At 44.4% G+C, this 15,143-nt stretch overlaps 1 protein-coding gene across 3 annotated transcripts in view; it reads right to left on the minus strand.

The window, feature by feature from the left end:
- The window catches only part of CACNA2D3 (calcium voltage-gated channel auxiliary subunit alpha2delta 3), an 806,557-nt gene that overhangs the window by 451,906 nt on the left and 339,508 nt on the right, over nucleotides 1-15,143 (minus strand). The window lies entirely within an intron of this gene.

Consider the following 15,143-nt stretch of genomic DNA (forward strand, 5'->3'; position numbering starts at 1 on the left):
GTGCTATTTTATCTCCTACCACCCCACCTCAGCCCTCCAAGACAGGCGGCCTCGCTACCCTGCAGGCTACACAGTGGAAACTGAGTGAAGAAGGTTAGGTTCCTCCTATCGGCACCCCGCTAGGAAGTGACAAAACCTCTGATCAGTGTTTTCCTTATTTGTAAAATGGGGGTAATAGTGCCCACCATCAAAGGCTGCTTGGAAGGTTAAAATAATTGACAGAAAAGGCCAAGGGCATTCCTAATGCCACCTATGGAAGTATTTCACTGGCCTGAAGTCCCACACCCTCCCCAGAGCTCCCTGTGGGACTCCAAGCCACAGCAATCCCACCGTGGCGTCCTTATTCCAAATACTCATCATCACGCACAGCTGAGGGGATGAGGAGAGGTTGGGGTCACTCCAGTCCTCAATCTCATGGTAAGACAATGAGATAAATCATGTCAGAAATGTTCATATGAATTAGGTACACTGACTTGCTCACTAAAGTGCACCCTATCCCCCCACCCTCCTCCACACAATCTGCCCTCTGCCAGCTGGCTGCCCCCAAAATGTTCACCTGGAGAGGTCCCAGCACAGCCCACAATGGCTCCTGACCCAGTGGGCATTCATGGTGTCTTGTTGTATTGTCTTACCTCTGGTTGCCTTATTTTTTCAGATCACTTACTAGGACTCAATAGGCAATTGGGATTCTGACTTTCATTCTAACTCTTGTGAACAATAATAACCACATCACAGGCTAGGAGAGTGAAAATGACCAATTCAACCTTTTGCCGCAAGTAATTTTAAGAAAGACTTGATCTTTACAATCCTGGAAAATGGAGCCCTTTATTGTTCCTGTCCAAGCTTGACAAAAATTATTCTGACTCACTCTCTGCTACAAAAGCCCCTTAAATTAATCCTCAAAGATGCAAAGACAATAATGACACTGAAAAAAATCTATGGTTCTTGCCTCCTCCATCAATGGCCTCAATTATGTCAGTGTCATATGAAAACCTTTCACAATTAGAAGAAAAATTCCAATTCGCCAGCTAACTGTCTCAACATGTTAAGGAGTCAAACAGTTTCCAGTTAGAGGATCCTTTTTTCTCGGGAGTGGTTTCTTTGGGGGTGGTAAGAGTCGGTCCTTGCCTCCAGGCGGTCCTGGAAACCAAAGATTACCACCTGGGGAAGGGTGAGTACATTCAGAAATGGTGTTGGTCTGAGGATCGCTTTGCCCACGTCATTTGGACCTCAGATCTTGCTATGAAATTATGCCTCCTCAAGAAAAGGGGGCCTCAAATTTCCTAGGGCGTGGTGAGCAAGAGAAGCAGAACCACTAAAAGATATGATCTAGTTAAAATGGAGACTGTTGCACACACCTATTTCATCAAATATCTCAAATAATCACAGTGTATTGATTTCACAAGCATCTTTAGCAAGCGAATTAATAGAAGAAAAAAATCTTGAATTACTGTCCATTGTTACCATCACCTACGAGATAGAAGAGAAAAACAGGAAAATGATGTCATTATTAAGTGGGGCATTCATCTAAGTATTTGGGATTTAAAAAGACTTCAGTTAAAAATGGTTTTCCCAGCTCATTGCCAGAAAGCAGAAGTGAAGGAGCCCAAAGGGTCATGCACCCCATGTACCCAGGACCCCAGCCTTTCCAGCATTGACTGAGGAGGAGGTAGACATTACCTGGGTGTGGACAACTCCCCAGCCTAATGTTCCCTCCGTGCTTGCTGAGCAGATTTGCTTTCTTAAGGTCACTTGTAAAAATGACAGCATCCTCCTTAGTGGCAGGTTTACTGTGTTTCAAAATTTGTGTAAAAGCCCCCTTTGCTTCATTTAGGATTTTCCAGGAGTCCTAGATTAATTTGAGCGTTAGCTTTCACCTCCACCCTTAATTGCCTTAGGGGTTTAATGTACTGTATTAGCTTCCTGTGACTGCTATAACAAAACACCACAGACTAAGTGGTTCAAAACAGAAATTTATTTCAGAGGCCAGAACGCCAAAATCATGGTTGGCAGGATTGGATCCTCCTGGGGCCCAGAGGAACAGTGTGCCCCATGCCTCTCTCCTAGCTCCTGGTGGCCCCCAGCAACCCTTGATGCTTCCTGCCATGTAGATGCATCACTCCAACTCCTGCCTCCATCTCTATATGGCCTGTCCCCTCTATATGCCTTTGTCCAATCACCTCTCCTTTTCTTTGAAGAAACCAGCCATTGGATTCTAGGTCCACCCTCAATTCAAGATGATCTCATCTCAAAATCTTTAACTTAATTACATCTGCAAAGATACTATTTCCAAATTAGCTCACATCTGCAGGACATACAGGAGGCCGCTGCTCAACCCAGGACAGGTACTCTCTTACTTATCCTATAATACACCCATATTCCATAGTTTGTGTGTATTCCTTTTTAAACCTAGCTTAATAAATGCAGGCTTTTACCCTACAAAGGACGTTTAAAGGCCTTCTTCCTTTTCTTCTTGATGGGGACAATTCAGATTTTTATGTCTGTATTATAATTTTATGAGCTTCCTGACTTATGTCAATGGGTCCAACCTGTAATGTACAAAATTGGGTTAAAATATTTTCGTTAATGTATAGTGTATGTGTCAATGCTCAGCCTTCTGTGCTCAGTATAGCGAATGCCACATAACACAGTCATTTTACCCAATGTTCTTGCCCATTCCACATCAATTTATTATTCATGTTGGTCAATATGAAGTCCAGGAAGAGCAGTTCTGCTATCTCCTGAGAGATTAAATCCCTTCCGATGCCAGTCAAAATTTATCAGATGTTCAGCTTTTAGTAAAATAGATGACTAGCAGATGTTTAGAGAGTGAGAGTCCCACACCACCTCTGTGATCAATTTGCAATTGGTATCTGAAAAGCATCTCACACATCTCAGATCTGTCTTTGTAATGTATCATATAACCCATCAAAAATCACCTTTGCAGCCCTAGCTGGTTTGACTTAGTGGATGGAGCGTCAGCCTGCGGACTCAAGGGTCCCAGATCCGATTCTGGTCAAGGGCACATGCCTGGGTTACGGGCTCGATCTCCAGCAGAGGTTCTGCAGGAGGCAGCCAATCAATGATTCTCTCATCACTGATGTTTCTATGTCTCTCTCCCTCTCCCTTCCTCTCTGAAATCAATACAAAATATACTTTTAAGAAATCACCTTTGCAGTTTCCTTCTTTTATTTTCGCCAAATAACTGCTCTCCCCCATGCCTGGCACTTGGTACAGGAAGGTCACCTGGTGTTACACATGGCTAACGTTCTCTCCACACACCCCCTCCTACACGCAGTCACACAACTTTCCATTTCAGTTCTTTATCTTTGAAGGAATAGCCCCTTTGGTCATCATTTTTCAGTCAACAGTCCCATCTCCCGAGTCCTGCTGGAGATGACCAGCCCTTTGGGTTCAAGCAAATCAATGAATGTAAGCACCTAGCACAGCCACTGGCACATCCAAAATGCTCCCCAAAGGGGGCTGTTATTTACTCTGTGCATTAGGAAATGAATAAATAAGAAGAACTCCCAACATTTGTCCCTGTTCGCTACAGAGGGTGTCCCCAGGCAGCACCCTCCCAACAGTGGGTGTCCCTGTTCCCTACAGCAGGTATCCCTGGGCAGCACCCTCCCTACAGTGGTGGTCCTGGGCAGCAGCCTCACAGAGCTGCGAACCAGTCTGGGACTCAGGCTTTGGAGATGGAGTTCAGGGTTTGAGTCCTCACTGGACACTTGCTAGCTAACAGCTCTGCACTGTGACAACTTCCCTGAGCTGCCATCCTCATCTGTAGAAGGAGATAGAACTGGCCCTCCCTCAAAGGCTGCTGAGAAAAGGCATGTAAGGTGGGAGGCCTCCTAACCCTCAGAGGGGACTTCACTGGTCTCATGCCATTCTATGATGAGTCCCAACCCCAGGGCAGCTCAGTGGTTCTAAAACTATCCAGGTGGGGTTCTCCCTAATCTCAGCCACCCTTCCTCAAATTATCAGGGCAAGGTCCTGTCCATGGATCTTTCATTCATTTGATCCGTCAAGGAACATTTATGGAGCATCTACTCTAGCAGGCATTCAGCCCTGAGCCAACAGACTGTGAAGCTGACATTTCAGTCTGAGGAGGGGAGACAATGGACAAATAAGGAGAATTCCAAGTAGAAATGGGTGTCACAAAGGCAACAAAAAGGAATGGTAAGCTACTTGTATGGAAAGAAGGAAGGGGAGTGACTCAAAATGGATGGTCAAAGATGAACACTTTGAGGAGAGACCAGAATGCTAGGTAGGCATCAGCCCAAAAATGCTGTGGCCAGCAAGAGCTTTCTAGGCAGAGGGAGCAGCACTTCAGACAGCCCTGAGCCGGGAAGAAACCGGTATTTTGAGAAACAGCAAATCAGAGCATGTTGCTGGGGTCAGGGGAGAGGTGCAAGGTGGGCTGGAGGGTGGGCAGGCCGCAGCAAGCATGGGTTTTCTGCCAGGCATACGTTCCGAAGAGACCTGACCTCTGCTCCACTAGCGCCAAGGCCGCTCACATTTTTACGCACAGTCCTCCATTCAGAGCCTTTTTCTTCTGAACTCTACAGTGAGCAGAGCCTGCTTCCTCTTTCCAGGACACCTCTTCAAGCATCAAGGATCTTCATGGAGTTTCCTCTCCAGACCTCAAAGGCATTGATACACACCCCATCTTTTCCCTCAATATTGTTTACTCTCCAGTGAATTAATAGTACTGGGTTGATTTAAACTTGCCACTTTCTGCCACAAAAGATGGGTCCATTTCTAGAGAATCTGATTATATTTGAGAGATTATAGGCTAACGTGGAACTACTATTACCCAGAAACCATTATTTGAAGGGAAAGGACAGAGTTTAGGTTCAACTAGGGTTTGAAGTGTGGCCTTCGTTTTTTTAAAAAAGGCATTTCCTGCCTTGAACAAGGCTGGAGGAAGGACCTTGGGCTTTTCTAAAAAAAAAAAAAAAAACTTTTGAAAGTGTGGGTCTTCTGAATTTGAACTCGCACCCAGCCCGGGGAGAGGGCTTTAGCCATGCAGGAGTTGTCCTCAGAACTACATGTTGGATCAGATTCAAGAGGAGAATGGCTGGAGAGTTTTCATGTCTCCCATTTCAGAAAGTAAATGACATCTCTCCTATTCATTCTAAATAGATCATAGATTAAATAATGAATAGTTTCTATGCTAATTATCAAGTACTTATATGTATTGGAAAATAGCCCTTAATGTGTGTTGAATTATAAAGTAGGTTTATTTGCCAAACATTTACTGTTCCTCTAAACTCAGTGATGTGCTAGATATTAAATGCAGGTTTCACATTTAATTCACAAAGCTGTAGCCAATTTCTGGCAGCCCTGGGACAGGAGGGACGAAGAGAATGGCCCAATGCTGAACCTCTCTAGATGAAGTTGGGAAGCAAAATGAATGGCAAACAGGTACCCCTACTGGCCTGGCAAATCTAGAGAGTGCTCTGGACTCTCAGTGTGCTAGGCTTCAGGGGTCATTCGCAGGTCACATCAATGACTAAAGTCTTCTGTTTGTTTGCTTTTTGCCTTAAATATATGAATTTTAAAGAGTCCTCCTCCCTTAACATACTATAAATCTTCTTCCTGGTCACTCCTATTCTCCTAGAATAAACCACTCCCCAGTCTTAAGAAGAAAAGTATATAATAGAAATAAAAACAATGGTGACGACATTGATAGCAGCAGAGATTGTCATTTCCAGAACATTTACAATGTGCCACGCAATATGCAGGACCCTTTTCAGGTAGGTGAAAACAACTCTCCCTAGCCCCACTTTACAGATAAGAAAACTGATCCTTGGCGCATTGAAATCCATTGCCTGAGAATATCACCTTCCTAAGGTAGAGATTAGCTAAATTCCTTGTCCAAACTATTAGCTGGAAGAAGACTTGAGGGGAAGCTGTGAGCTCTATTTACTACCTCCCAGAGAGACGCAGAGGGAAGAGGAATGGGGTTCCTGGAAACGTACGGTCTGGACACCAGGGAACAGGTGGCTCATAGCAGGCTGAATGCCCTCAGCTGTCAACCACTGAAGTGGGAGGTCGCTGGAGAGGGGACTGGGATTAGGCAGTCTTTGGGCCCTGACATGGCAGCTCTGCACCTGATGCTGGGGACAGTGAGTTGAGGGGACATAGTGGGTGAAGACAAGGCAATGCTGGAGACAAGAGCCCTTCTGCAAAGCCCCTTATGCTTCCGCCTCAGCATTTCTGTGCAAAGCTGTCAGTGAGGCTATGCCATCACCATAGGCATTTGGACTTGGGGTCTAGAGTGAAGATAAGCACCATCAAGGGGCTTCTGACTCTAAAACAGCATTTGATAAATCGCAGTTAAGCTGGTACTCACTAATGTAAAACACCCCTTGGGACATGAGATATTGTGGCACTCACTGAGTCTCCCTGGAGGTCTATAGCATAAAGCTGAAGAAGCAGAGCCTACCTCCTTCCTGAGGGTTTGCTCTGGTTGGAAAGGGAATAGACCCCTCTTGGACAGGTTTGGAGATGGGGTGAGCACAGTCACCCTCTTCCCACCAGCATGTATGAAAACACCAACCTTGCATGGCCCTCACAGAGGCTCCCTGGAACTCGGTGTCCTTCTCTTAAATCTGTTCTACATACCATGGCCAGACCACCCGCCTTGCCCCCAAAACAGCGGTAGTTCCTGCTATCCCATCATGCAGACTAGCCATCATTGCCTGGTGCTCCAAGCCACTCTGATCCAGCCCAGGATCCCTTTCAAATCTGCTTGGCCTCCAACACTCAACTACATACACCCAGTTCACGACCCCGGCCAATCTCCCTGAGGCCTTTCCCTTTTTTCCTTCTAATGATTATATTTATAGTAGCTGTTACTACTACTACCATTGGACAACCTGCTGAAGGGTATAAATCATGGCCTGGCCAGTGTGGCTCAGAAGTTGAGTGTCTACCTAAGAACCAAGAGGTCACAGATTCAATTCTGAGTCAGAGAACATGCCTGGGTTGTTGATCCTCAGTAGGGGGTGTGCAGGAAGCAGCCAATCAATAATTCTCTCTCATCATTGATGTGTTGTTTTGTTTTTTATCTCCCTCTTCCTTCCTCTCTGGAATCAGAAAAATCCTATATAATAAAAAGGGAATATGAAAATTAACCCTTACACCCTCACAAGATGGCTGCCTATGACCAAGCCGGCAGGGGGGTTAGTGGGGGACGACCAAACGACTGAACAGCAGTCTGCGTGGGGCGACCAGGCTGGCGGGGAGGGCAGTTGGGGGTGACCAGGCAGCATGGGGGGGGGCAGTTAGGGGTGACCAGGCCGGCAGAGGGGGGCAGTTGAGGGCAACCAGGCCAGCATGGGGGGCAATAAGAGGTGACCAGGCTGGTGGGGGGGGCAGTTAGGGGAGACCAGGGCGGTGGGGGGTGTATTTGGGGGCAACCAGACCGGCAGGGGGGGCAGTTGGGGGCAATTAGGCTGGCAGGGGGGACAGTGAGGAGTGACCAGGCTGGCAGAGGGGGTCACTTGGGGATGACCAGGCCAGTGGGGGAGCAGTAAGAGGCGACCAGGCAGGCAGGCAGGTGAGTGATTAGGAGCCAGTGGTCCAGGATTGTGAGAGGGATGTCCTACTGCTGGTTTAGCAGTTGGACATCACCCGAAAAGTCCTGGATTGGAGAGGGTGTAGGCTGGGCTTAAGGGATCCCCACCCCGTGCATGAATTTTGTGTACCGGGCCTCTAGTATATTTTATAAAACTCAACACCAAACAAACAACCCAATCAAAAAGTGAGCAGAGGACCTGAAAATACACCTCTCCCAGAAAGACATATGAAAAGCCAATAGATATATGAAAAGATGTTCAACCTCACTGGCAGTTAGGGAAATGCAAATCAAAACTACAACGAGATATCACCTTACCCCTACTAGAGTGGCCATTATCAACAAGACAAGCAATAACAAGTGTTGGAGAGGTTGTGGAAAAAAGAGAACCCTCATTCTCTGCTGGTAGGATTGTAGACTGGTACAGCCACTATGGAAGCAGTCTGGCGAATCCTCAAAAAATTAATTGAACTACCCGATGACCCAGCAATCCCTCTCCTGGTTATATACCCAAAAAAACTCGAAATCATGTATTTGCAAAGGTATATGCAACCCTATGTTCACTGAAGCATTATTCATGGTAGCCAAGACATGGAAACAATCAAAGTGTCCTGTGATAGAGGAATGGATAAAGAAGATGTCGTACATATACGTAATCGAACACTACTCAGCCATAAGAAAGGACAAAATAGTGCCATTTGCAACAACATGGATGGACCCTGAGAACATTATGCTAAGTGAAATAATTCAGTCAGAAAGAGCTAAGAACTATATGATTTCACTCATATGTGGGATATAAAATTGAAATCAATGCACACAAACAGCAGTATGGTGATTGCCAGAGGGAAGAAGGAGGGGGTAGAAGGGGGCCCCAATATAAGGTGACAGGAGAAGATTTGACTTTGGGTGGTGGGCACACGGTGAAATATACAGACTTGTAACACAGAAATCCACACCTGAAACCTATATTTCCATGCTGACTAATATCACCTAATCAATTTAATAAGTAAATGTTTTCAAATAAATATTTTATATGTATATGTGACATGATTTATACCCTTTATATGTATATCATGTCACATTTTCTAATATCCCAGGACACTTAGCCCCTGTTTTGGATGGAGTGTGCATTTATTCATTCGTTCAGAAAATATTTGCTGAGTGTTTACTATGTTTCCAGGCACTGAGCTAGGAGTTGGGGATAACGCATTGAGCATAACCAGACATGGATTTTAACCCTATGGAACGTACAGTCCATGGGGGAAGCGAGCTCCCTTGCTTGGTGCTCCTGTGCCCACACAGTGCCAGTGGCCCTACACCCCTCATTCTCCATCATGCTCACCGCTATTGGGAAGGCCCACACTGTCTCAAGGGTGAGGGAACCAAGGTCCAGTGAGGGACGACCACACAGCCAGTGAGAAACTAGGCCGTCCTTTCACCTAAGATGCTGGTCGGAGGAGAGCAGGGCACTCTCCCTCAAAGTACAGCCAAATGTACTCCTACCCATCAGTCAATAGCACCTAAAAATGTCTATGGCCCCTGAAGCTGTGCCCAATGGTCCCACAAAGAAGCAATTCTGGAGAAAACAGATGTTATGACAAGTCACACATAATCAAGGGCAACACCCAGTCAGAGAACACAGAGCTGCCAGCACTCAGTGAAAACCCATTCCTGATACTCAGACCATCTCCTCTCATTACAACCTTTCGGAAGAGAGAAAAAAATTTAAACAGCCCTTCCTTCCATCTTCTGGACAGGCCTGGCTCCCAGGAAAATATGATTTTGCGAGCCTGCCATCTGTGCCGATGCTATCAGCTTTTTATTGATATTTAATACAAACACAGCCCCGAGGCCAGCAGGTACCTTGACAGGGTCTGAAATATAATTGCCAGGGAACTGTACAAATGTGTGTAGCAATTAAGGAGCTGTCAAGGATATTGCTGGTGGGAAGACGCAGAGCTGTGGGTTGGACAAGGCAGCAGGCACCGGGTGGGAGGCTGAGGGAGCCAGGGCTGCAAAGAGGGACCAGGCAGCAGGCCTGTACATCACTGCTGCTGCGGCCCCAGCATCACACACAGGAAGGAGATAAGTGTATTATGGACATTCAGAAAGGGAAATGGACCAAGTTTAACTGCTGTTCGCTTTCAACACCCACAGGCCAAGAAAGAGCCAACTCTCCTACCTACTGTGACATTTATATTGCAGAGACTGCATGCAACCTTGAGCCTGGGTCTTCAGAGAGGCCCGGGTAGGGGGACATGAGGGCCGGATGGAATGGGAAGGGGGCCCCGATTATGAGAGCTGTCACAAAATTTAATTGTGGGTGAGAAAGACAGGGTAGATGGGAAAGAAAGTGGGGTTCTGAGCAGGGGAGAAGGAAAGATGTGCCCATTGAAGGCAAAGGTCCAACAGAAAGGAGATGGAGGTGAGCCTTGAGTAGGAAGCAAGAATGCCGTAGTGCCATGTGCCAGTGCAGGTCCTATCCACACCTATGCTGTGAGTGACTTAACAGGCAACACTGGTGGTGGGGACGGAGTCATCACAGTGCTGGAGGTGTAGACACAACCTCCCCTCTGTACCAGGATCTGTTCTCTTCCTCTGAGATGTCCTGGAGCCTTGGTTTTTGTGCCTGGAAGAGGTGGGATGAGGAAGGGAGTGATGTCTTAATGAATGGCCTAGCTGTGCCTTCATTGGTCAAATGGAATGCTGCTACCTGGGCTTACAAATAGCTGCCAATAGGGTAGTAGAATAAAGACATCTTGATTTCTTCTTTATTAAAAAGGAATTTATGGGTGGAAAAAGGCTTATGCCCCACCCTCACCACTTCCAAAGACATACACACCCCACAACCCAGCATAGGTAAGTGCTTCCAGGTAGCACACAAAGAAACTTTTAAGCCTTTATGAATTATGTATTTCATGATGTTAGAGAAATTTTAACCAATACATTGAACCTATGGACACTCAGATTATTGTGCAGAATGAGGCTAAATTTATTCAGATTAAAAAAAAAAAGAGTGAGTTAAAGAAAAGCATTAAGTAATTATACAGGTGTTGAGCAGAAAGAGATGAAGTCATACGTGTGGCCCATGGTGGCAGGCTGGGGATGCAACTCCAATGGCTCAAAGCAGCAGCTCATGGTCTCCTCCCAGGCTCCCTCCCAGGGAACACACACACAAACATTAGCACTGTCTAGGCCTGGGTGGGGGTGGCAGGTGACACATGAACATAGTCCTTGTATAAAGACAATCCTCTATGTTTTCCTGCTCAGAAGCTGAGAAACTCCTGAAGCCATTCAGCCCCAAGGATATGAAAATGTGGATGTGGTCACAGACTAAAGGCATCTAGCTGCTACACCCCTAGCCAGGCCTGCGAGCAGAAGTCAGGAGTAGGACTGAGAGAGTGCAGAAAGGTGCTCTAAGAAGCAGGCATGTTCTCTGCAAGTAACGGCAGGGAAGACCCGCCCTCTCACAGGCCTCCGGGGAGCAAGCCAAACCCCTGCCTAGGTGGCTTTGATGGATATGGCACAAGGGGACAGGGCTCACATGGCTAGAACACTAGAAGAATTCGCTTTGGATGCCCAATTTCATGTGAATATCTACAGGTCATAACCATCACCACCACCACCACCCCCCCCCCCCCCGCCCTGGATATTATCACTGGAAGTTCAAACTCCCAAAGAGCATGATGCTCACTAGGAATAATGCCAACCTCCAATAATATTGGCCAAGAACTATTAACAAGGCGGCTCCAAACATCTTTCCACCAGACTTCACTCAACCTACAAATTCTTTTGTCAACTATTTCTTTGGCTTGTTAAGCAATATTAGTTGGAACAAATTAATTGAGACCAAATGATTGAGTTTATGGACCTTCAGTAGCTGGTGCACCCTAACTCCTGGGAGGCAAGGACCCATGATTAAAGGTGCCTCCTCTTACCACAAATAGCTCATGAAAAATCAAAGTGCATAGGTTTAATTATATTAAGTGATTTATAAGTAGGATGCCCATATAAGTAGGATTTATAAGTAGGATGCCCATATAATTTATCAACCAAACTGGGGACCGAGGGGGCTTTTCATTACTATATATGGACTACCATTGTAAAGTGGGTCTGTCTTTGGCAAACAAGAATGGATGGACACCCCACTGAGAGCTCACCCATTTCATAAGGCATAGAATTGACTCTGTATGCACATGTGTATCTCTGATGTGATCATGCAGTTGGTTGATTAACCAAAATGAAGTAGAGCAAAAACTCATTTTTAAAATAATACATCAAATGCCTTCTTTTAACACTTAGCCAATCATTGCCTGTAGGACCATGGCCTTTTGAGTATTGTATGCAGTCAACTAGCTATGGGCATTCAGCATGCCCTAAACACCAGCCTTAGTGTTTCACTGATGGAGAAGAAATAAAGAACATTAATTAATCCACTATATTGCTTAACTTGAGGTTATTTAAGAGTTTCTACTATAATTATGTCAGTGCAACCTCTACTTCTTCAAGTTGGGCATCTGTCCAGTTGAAGGAAGCAAACAGCCTACTCAAAATTCTTTAAGAAATACTGGGCCACCGAACTGAGAAGATGAGGAGTAGGAATGGCTGAAAGGGCAGACTGATGTAGATTACCAATGGCTTCACCAAGGACCTGGCTTCCAACTTTCTTTCTATTTTGCATCCTACTGAACTGGCTCCTTCCTGAGACCCTTCCTCTCACACACCCTGGCCTTTCAACCTATAGCCCTTGCCCCAGCATCTGCAGCTTATCCCTGTACAGCACCAGGAAACTGCTGCAGCCCTCACAGCCAGCCATCTTTCCTCCATGCTTCTCCGGGGTAAGATGTGAAATCTTCAAATATTTCCGTACTTTCCATGGGCTCTGACCATTGTACACCCGTCCCTGAACTAGCCCACACAGAAGTGGGATGAGGCATGCTGAGCGATTGCTTAAACTTGTTACGCCTTGGGTCTGAATGCAAGCCCACTAGCCATGAAAGATGGGGTCCTAAAAGAAATTCAGGGTACCATGAGGAGGATGAGGAGGTATGGACCCAAACCATAAACAACTCCCACTTCCCAACATGGTCACAATCACCCAAAGAGTCATCTCAGAGGCCACAAAGCCCATGTGACTCAGGACTTCCCCAAGCACTAACTTGGTTAAAGAATTTAAATCTGGCAGAACCATACCCCAAGTGAAGCATTTCATAGCATACTATGGTGCAAGAAATATGCTGAGCATTCTAAAATTGCATGAAAGATAGAAAGAACTTCATCAAGGAAAGTTTAATGCAAAAGACAGATCACTGGGGATGAAAAGAAAAATCAAAGAAGAGAAAAAGAAGTGCTTCATGGGAAATAATGCTTCAAGACCTGCTGATAATGCTACAAATAACAATGAAAAATAATAAAATGCCATTTCTACTAAAGTAAAACCAAACAGGCCATACATATTTAACAGGAACTGCACCAAGAGAGAAGCTGACTGCTACAGAAATGATGTGTGACAAGGACAGGCCTTCAGAAATGGAAGTTGATCTCCAAAAACCTTCAAGGACAGAGCTACTTCCAAATTTTAGCTGGCATTGTTTAAATAAGAGAATGCTTTTAACTCAAGGTTTGAGAAATCTTTTCTTAAAAAATTTTGTAGTCCAAAGGTTATTTTCATATTTTAGAAATAAATTTATTTAGAAAGAGCTAGCAATAAAGATGGTAAAATTTTTATATTATGATGGTGGTCTGATTTAATTGTTTGGAACATATTTTAAACTGCCAGAAGTACAGAATAAATTAAACCTCCAGTAACATTTTAGAGTCCTAACACATTTGATGACTAATTTTATTACAGTGGCTAACTAGAAATAAGACAAGCCATCTATGCAGCTCATATCCAATTAAGCTTTTTTATTTAATCTGCCATGATTTCACTCTTTGGTCTGCTTGATTATTATTAAATAGCTTGGTTCTATTTTGTATGTGAATTAAAGGACATGTAAATTTAAAGTTGCTGATATTTCAATAGCATTTACATGATTAGAATATAATGAGATGTTTGTAAGAACTGAAAGCTAAATTACTCAAGGAATGTCCCAAAGCTAGGACCATCCATGATGCCAGGGCAAGCGTACAAGATCAAAATAAAGAAAGCTGGCATGGTCACTGGAAGGTCAGGAGATAGGCAGACTCAACAAAAAATACAAAATATGTGAAGAGAAGATAATAAGCGCATTTCAAAACAACAGCCCATAATAAAAGGCAGAAGTATTTAAGAGAGAACATATTACTTAAAACAGATATTTGATTTAATTTTTAGTTGTTCAATATTTGTTCTCAAAGACATATTATGTATTTGCCATGTATTTATGGAGACCTCATCTCTTACAATTGAATTAGGCATGAGCACAGTTCATTACATATGGGATCAGTATAAATTCATACCAGCAGGCCAATACAATCCTCTTGATTAATGAAAATTCTATTTCAGAAGAAAAGGAAAGGGGGGAAAAAAGGACAAAAAAATTGGGCCCTTTCGTCTTGAAAGTAGCTGACTATGGTGCAATGAGGGGTACAAAATGTTAATAACTTTCCGGTCCTTAACTTTCTCCAGACATCATCTTTAAAGCAAGGGGGGAAAAGTTCAAATGCTTAAAAATCTCCCCAAAATTATTAGCAACAACAATATGGAAATATATAACAGATGCACAAAGGCATCTTGGGATGAATATATTAAGGACCCACAACTGCACATTCTAAAATCTATTTAATTGTGCCAAAGAAGAAACATAAGAAAGACCATTTGATAAACAAAATGCAGACAATATTTTTTTAAATATCTATGTCTTGAGCCAAGAACGAATCCTCAGTTGGACATTTCAGACACTGACTAGACCACCAGACAGGTCGTGCTGTCACACTGGCCACCTCTGAGAACAGCGACAGGGCCCCAGCCTCGGCCTACGTGGTAAGAGAGTGGAATAATAGAGGTATTCTGTGTGAAGTTTCCACTTGGGGCTTTTTATGTTAAACCAAGCATAGAGCTCTGTTTCGGGGGAAGAGAGTGGAAATCATGCCCTAAAAATAGTTTTATTCTTTACCTTAAAAAATAACTTCTCATTTAATTAACAAAGATATCCTCAATATTTCCCCCTAATCCTATCAATAGCTGTGTTAACATCTTGATGTGAAACTCTCCTCCCTCATCTGTCTGTGATAAGACATTAAAGGGCATGGAAATTTAAAGTTTTATTAAAATGCAGTTGGGCTGTGTGCATTCCTTTACACCTAGACCCTCACTTTATAATCCATTTGTCAATTTCCCAGGCCATGCACACCTCCCTCACCTGTAACATCAGTGAGGCATGCATTTCCAGTGCGGGGAAGCAAGAAGCCTGGTTTCATGAGTGGAATTTTTAGTACCCCGAGTACTTGGAAGGATTTGTTTGAAAATAAATTTAACTTCCTCATAAGTGTAAAGAGGGAAATGTTGGTGAATTGAAAAGTGATGCCTGTATCGTTACTATAGAAATGTACACAAGGCAGCTCGCCATTC

The sequence above is a fragment of the Myotis daubentonii genome, chromosome 14 (assembly GCF_963259705.1).
Source record: "Myotis daubentonii chromosome 14, mMyoDau2.1, whole genome shotgun sequence".
Taxonomy (NCBI): domain Eukaryota; kingdom Metazoa; phylum Chordata; class Mammalia; order Chiroptera; family Vespertilionidae; genus Myotis; species Myotis daubentonii.